At 32.8% G+C, this 7039-nt stretch overlaps 1 non-coding gene across 1 annotated transcript; it reads right to left on the minus strand.

Annotated features, from left to right (window-relative positions):
* Positions 1 to 269: 269 nt before the first annotated feature.
* On the minus strand, positions 270 to 376 carry LOC121207301 (small nucleolar RNA R71). The gene has a single exon (XR_005902391.1). It is a non-coding gene; the product is annotated as a small nucleolar RNA R71 (small nucleolar RNA).
* Between the last annotated feature and the right edge of the window lie 6663 nt (positions 377 to 7039).

Here is a 7039-nt window from a genome sequence, read left to right on the forward strand (position 1 = left end):
TTGTTTTGGGTTTATTTTGGGGTTTTTAAATTGTTAAGTTGTTGATTTACGAAATATTGATGTTTTAGCTTCCGCGTAAAAGAATGATTTTCAACTAATTAATGGAATAAGGGTTTCCCGATTTAAGTAAAGATAATAATCTGAATGATTTTAACTTACTAAGCTTTTATAAAAGCACTCTCATGTAACGCCGCTAGATTCGGCCATAACGTCTGGACCGGGTTTGGGGTGTTACACTCTTGAAGTATTTCCCACTGGCTGAAACAATTAAGTTGAGGAATGACATTTCTTCCTCTGCCCAGATCAATGTAGAAACATTATATGATGCATGAGAGAGATTCAAGGACTTATTGAGAAGGTGACCTCATCATGGTTTACCTCTATGGTTACAAGTTCAAAACTTCTACATTGGTCTGAATCCCTCGACTCGGCAATTACTTGATGAAGCAGTTGGTGGAACACTAAATAATAAAACACCTGAGACAGCTTATGAGTTTATAGATATGGCACTGAATAATCATCAGTGGAAAGTTATAAGGTCGAAATCGATGAAAGCAGCCGATGTTTTTAATTTAGATTCCATCACCATGTTATCAAACCAAGTAGAAGCACTAAATAAGAATATTAATTGTTTATATTTTTCTACGCAAGTGAATCTGGTGATACAATGCGATACAAATAGAGGTGGAATGAGTAATTCAAAATGTTTACCCTTCGATCCTAGCAAAGAGAATGAGCAAGTCAATTATATACGAAACAATTCTAGACCTCAAAATAACCTTTATAGTAATAACTATAATGCAGGTTGGAGGCACCATCCCAATATCTCTTGGGATGGTTAAGGAAATCAAAGAACACAACCCCCTCCGGGCTTTCAACAACCTTATTAGCAAGAGAAGAAGCTGAACCTTGAGGACATGTTGGAAAAATTTATCTCAATGTCAGAAACTCATTTTCAAAACACTGAAGCAACTCTAAAAAATTAACAAGCATCAATTCAATGACTTAAAAATCAAATAGGATAGCTTGCTAAATTAGCTTTGGAAAGACCACAAGGTAGCTTGCGTAGCAATACTGAAACTAACCCAAAGGAGTAGCTTCATGCAATTACTGTTCGAGATGTGGAAGGGTTAGTTGAACCTGAACAAGAATCGAGGTAAGAAGATGTGGTGAATAATGATGAGGTTGAGGAAGATAAAAAGGAACAAATTCAGTTTGTCAGAGAATACAAACCTCGAGTTCCATATCCAAACGCGTTGAAGAGAGACCACACAAACGAATAATATGGTAAATTTCTTAAGCTCTTAAAAAAATTACACATTAACTTACCATTTGTTGAAGCTTTTTCGTAGATGACAAATGGTGTAAAATTTTTAAACAGATTGTTAACAAACAAGAGGGAGATAGATGACTCATCGACTGTGGAGCTCAATGCAGTTTGTTTTGCCATTCTACAAAACAAACTACCCAATGAACTTAAAGATTCAGGGAGTTTTACTATTCCTTGTCTCATTACTAGTTTATATATTGGAAATGCTTTGGCTAATTTAGGGGCTAGTATTAATCTCATGTCTTATAAAATGTTTAAACAACTTGGCCGTTAAGAAGAACTAGTTACATACCAGTTAGCTAGTACTATTGCATTCCTCAATACCAGACAGCTAACATTACTGCACTCTTTAACAAGAACTAGCTACATACTAGTTAGCTAGTACTTTGCATTCCCCAATACTTAATAACAAATTTTCTCTTTCAATCGATAAGTTAGTTATAGTGATAGAGGATGCTATAGACCACCAACCCTTCTATCTATGAACTAATTTTGGGAATGCCCAACAACTAACCTTTATCGAACGGATGACTAAGAAACACGTGTCCATGATTTAGCTCTTTGGTAGCCTTACAAAATAGAAGGGCCTAACTCAAACCAACAACCTCAACCACAAAGGGTGTTTAAATCTAATTTTTATTTCCCTCGACGGAATCCAACTAACTACTTAATTGGACACGCCAATGTGTTCTTCAATACACTATGTACGACAAATGATCAACTCAGTACTTCCAACTGTACACCTTTCAATAGTAAATCAATGAGTTCTTTTTGACTTGGTGTTAATACAACTGTGTGAGATGACAATGTTTATCTTTAAAATTGGAGAAACAACAAGTACTAGAATAATAATTTTTAAGTGCAAGTATGGATCTCACGGCTCTCTACCAGATTATTTATCAACCTAAAGTTTGATGAGAGCTCTTTGTAAATGTAGAGGTTGGTATGGAGGGTTTGATCTATTCTACCCTTGGTTTCCTCCTCCTTAATTACCTCCCTACTTGAGATTTAGATGATCCTTCGAATCGGGATTATACGTGTTTGAATAGGAATTTCCACCCTTATTACCTATATAATTCACCTCTTCTGATTGGTTTTCCAAGTGTGGCGCCACTCTTATTGGCTTCACAGTCACCTCCAAACATTTTAGCTTCTCCAACTTGTTTTGATATTTATCCTCTTTGTTGATTGCTTTCACCATTGGAAGTTTTCATTTGTATGTGAAACTCTCATTTAGCCACATGTACAAGTTCATGGCCATGTCGTTTATAATTTGACATGCTCACTCGTAAGTATGGTGCATAAGAGAGCCTCCAACTACTCTACCTATGCCAGACTTGATGTTGTTATCTATACCATTATAGAAAATCTGAATTTGAAACCACTCTTACAATCCATGGTAAGGGAACTTTCGTAGCATTGACCTAAAATGCACCCATGCCTTGTACAGTGTTTCTCCTTCAAATTTCTTGAAGTTGGCGATACTTGCCTAAGCTGGATGGTTCTTCTTATAGGAAAAATTTTATGTAAATTTTTTTTGCAAACTCATCCCACATGGTTATAGAACCTAGTTCTAGTCAATCCAATCAATAGGAAACGTTATTCCATGAAGAGAGTGGAAATAACTAAAGAAAAATAGTGCCATAGGTCACTTATTATACTTGAAGGTATCGTAAAGTTGAAGGAACCACTTTAAAAGTGGATTTGGGTCATCCACCATATTTCCTTTGAACTAAAAGGTATTTTGGATCATATGGATAGTAGTCATCTTTACCTCAAAATTATTGGCATTAATCATCGGTCTTTCAATACTGCCTCGTACGTCATTAAGTGTAGGTTTAGCGATCAGTAGCTCTCCATAGATTTATTCTTATTATTCTGGTGGATTGTTAAATATAGGGGTTCTCCCGTGGTAATGTTGGAATATTTTCAAATATTTATAGTGTTCCAATAACTATAAATGAATGGGTGTAATTAACCAAAAGATTTAGTCAAAAGTTATATAATTTGATTTTTGAAAAAGAATCATAACTATTCAAACAATATTATTTGAATAGTTATAATACTAAATGAATGACTATGTGTATTTTTAAAGACATTATTATTTAGAAAAGAAACCTAATGAAAGATATCTCTATGAAGAGACATGAGAATTCCTATAAATAGGAATAAGATTTCATTTAGAAAACACACCAGCAAATTCTAAAATTCTTTCTTTCCTTCTTCTATTTTCTAATATTATTAGATTATTCTATAAAGTATTACTGTAGAAATCCTTTGTAGAAATTGACTTTCTTGTTATACATTACACAATGCTTAGTGGACTATTCTCATCAGTGCAATACAAAAATCGTCATTGACTTCATTGTATCCTCGAAGTTAATTTGGTTGAAACTTTTTTGCACACCGAAGATAGGTGGGGGCGAATATAACCTTAAAGATAATGGCTTGATACACACCTTGGAGCCTTGTCCTATTTCTTCTTTTTCTATTTGAGTTCTATTCTTGCGTTCGAGATTTTCCTCACTGGAGATTTGTACTAACAATTTAAGGTTATATTTCATGATGACTAGCACAACATATGAAAGTGGAACACTAAAAAAGTTGGCTTTCAACTTTGTCAAACTTGATCGTTTTGATGGTGGCAATTTCCAATGATGGCAGAAAAAAGTGCACTTCTTATTAACAACTTTGAAAATTGCCTTGTTTTGGATACACCAAGATTGGAAGAGATTGAAAACAAATATGTTGTAGCAACCTCATAAAGGCAAAAATGGGACAATGTTGATTACATGTGCATAGGCCACATATTGAATGGTTTATCTGATGGTTTGTTCAACACCTACCAAAATAAGGTCACTGCCAAGGATTTATAGGACAAATTGGAGACAAGATACATGACCGAAGATGCTACAAGTAAGAGATTTCTTGTCAGTTATTTCAATAGTTATCAAATGGTTGATGGTCGTTCTGTTATGGAATAATTCTGTGATATTGAAAAAATTTTGAATCAATTTAAGCAATATGATATAAAAATGGATGAAAGGATTGTTGTATCCTCCATAATAGACAAACTTCCATCCATCTTGGAAAAACTTTAAAAGAAGTCTAAAACATAATAAAGAGGAAATATCTCTTGAGGCTTTGGCAAATCATATTCGTATTGAAGAAGGATATCTAAAGCGAGATCAGAATCTAAATTCTAAAATGTCAAAGTACATGTTACTAAAGAAGTACAGACTACTAAACCATCCAAGAGAAAGTTCAAACAGACTAATAGAGCACCTAAGTTCAAAAAGAAACAAAAGGGCTCATGCTATCATTGTGGTAAGTTGGGACATTTCAAGAATGAATGTCAATTTTTAAAGAAGAAATCATCTTCTAAGGCCGATAATAACGAAAAGTTGGTTGCAATGAAATCTAAAATTAATATGGCACAAGATGATAATGCATGGTGGATTGGTATTAGAGCAACCAAACATGTGTGCAAAGACAAAAGCATGTTCAGAAATTCACACAATGTGAAAATAACAATGTCTTGTACATGGGGAATTCTTCCATCGCAACAATCAATGGCAAGGGGTCTGTTGAACTACAATTCACTTCTGAAAATGTTTTAACCTTGAAAGATATACTTTATGTACCAGAAGGAAGGAAAAATTTAGCGTCTAGAAGTCTGTTGAATAAGTTTGGTTTCAAACTTGTTTTTGAGGAAGATAAGTTTATTTTATCTGAAGGAAGAATTTTTGTAGGGAAAAGATATATGTATGAGAGCATGTTCAAACTCAATATCATTAATAAGAACAAAAATATTATTTCTGCTTATATGGTTGAATCTTCTTGTTTATGGCATTATAGATTAAGTCATTTGAATTATAGAAAATTGAATGACATGCATAAATTAGATTTAATTCCTATTTTTAATAATAATATTGAAAAATGTAATACATGTATGTTGATTAAAATTACAAGAAACACTTTCCCTAGGGTTAAAAGGAAAACAAAGTTGCTTGATTTGATACATAGTGATTTATGTGACATACATAATACTCTTACATTAGGTGGAAAGAAATATTTTGTTTCTTTTATTGACAATTGTTCTAGATATTGCTATGTATATTTATTGCACTCAAAAGATGAAACGCTTGATAAATTTAAAGTTTATAAATCTTAATTTTAACTTCAATGTGAATCATTTATTAAGTGCTTAAAATCAAATACAGGTGGAGAATACTATAATCCAAATTATTTTGAATCCACTGGGATTATCCATCAAGTTTTTAGCTCTTACACACCACAACAAAACAGTGTAGCTGAAAGGAAATATAGAGCCTTGATTGAAATGGTAAATTCAATGTTATCATATTCAAGTTTTGGACAAGGTTTTTAGGGAGAAGTTGTTCTAACAGCTTGTCATATATTGAATAGAGTTTCTAATAAGGAAACTAAAACAACCCTCTATGAACAATGGAAGAAAAGGAAACCAAACCTTAATTATTTGAAGGTTTGGGGCTGTAAGCTATTGTCAATGTTCCAACATCTAAACGTAAAAAGTTAGGTGAAAGAGGAATTGAATGCATATTTATAGGGTATGCGCATAATAGCAAGGCATATAGGTTCATGGTAATTGAGCCAAATGATTCAATTTCAATTAATAATGTTACTGAATCAAGAGATGTTATTTTGATGAAAATAGATTTAATTCTATTTCAAGACAATTACAGCCACACCAATAGGTTCATTCTTCAAATAGGAATGAGATTCCATTGGAACAAATTAATAATAATGATGAATCTTGTCAAGAATTAAGAAGAAGTAAAAGGATTAAAAAGGTAAAAAATTTTGGACCAAATTTCATTATGTTTCTTGTAAAAGGAAAAGGTGAAAGTATATGCGATAAGACACCTTATTATTATAATATTGAATCTGATCTTATTACATTTTAAGAGGGAATGAAATCTCAAGACTCTACTTTTTGGAAAGAGACAATAGATGATGAGATGGATTCAGTAATGGGAAATCAAACTTGGATCTTAGTTGATCTTCCATTGGGTTCCAAACCAATAGGTTGTAAATGGATCTTTAAAAGGGAAATGAAATTTGATGGAACCATTGATAAATTTAAGCAAGGTTGGTAGCCAAAGATTGTACACAAAAACAAGATATTGATTACTTTGATACCTATGCTCTAGTAGCAAGAATTGCTACAATTAAACTCTTAATATCACTTACCTCAATATATAATTTGGTTGCTCACCAAATGGATGTTAAAACTGCATTTTTAATTGGTGAATAGGAAGAGGAAGTGTACATGGAGCAACCGGAAGGATTTGTTGTTTCAGGACAGGAGCATAAAGCATGTAAGCTTATTAAATCTCTATATAGACTTAAACAAGCACCAAAGCAATGACACCAAAAGTTCGACAAGGTTGTTTTACCTAATGGCTATAAAATAAGTGAATCTGATAGGTGCATATATAGAAAATTTGAAAGTGGAAAAGGTGTCATAATTTGTTTATATGTAGATGACATGCTCATTTTTGGCACGGATTTGGAACAAATAGAAAAAAAAAGAAATTCTTGTCCAACAACTTTTCTATGAAGGATATGGATGTAGCAGATGTTATTCTTGGGATTAAAATAACCCGAGATGAAAGAACTATAACTTAATCACAATCACATTACATTGAAAAGGTGCTTAAAAAGTTT

Source organism: Gossypium hirsutum, chromosome A09 (genome assembly GCF_007990345.1).
Source record: "Gossypium hirsutum isolate 1008001.06 chromosome A09, Gossypium_hirsutum_v2.1, whole genome shotgun sequence".
Classification (NCBI taxonomy): Eukaryota; Viridiplantae; Streptophyta; class Magnoliopsida; order Malvales; family Malvaceae; genus Gossypium; species Gossypium hirsutum.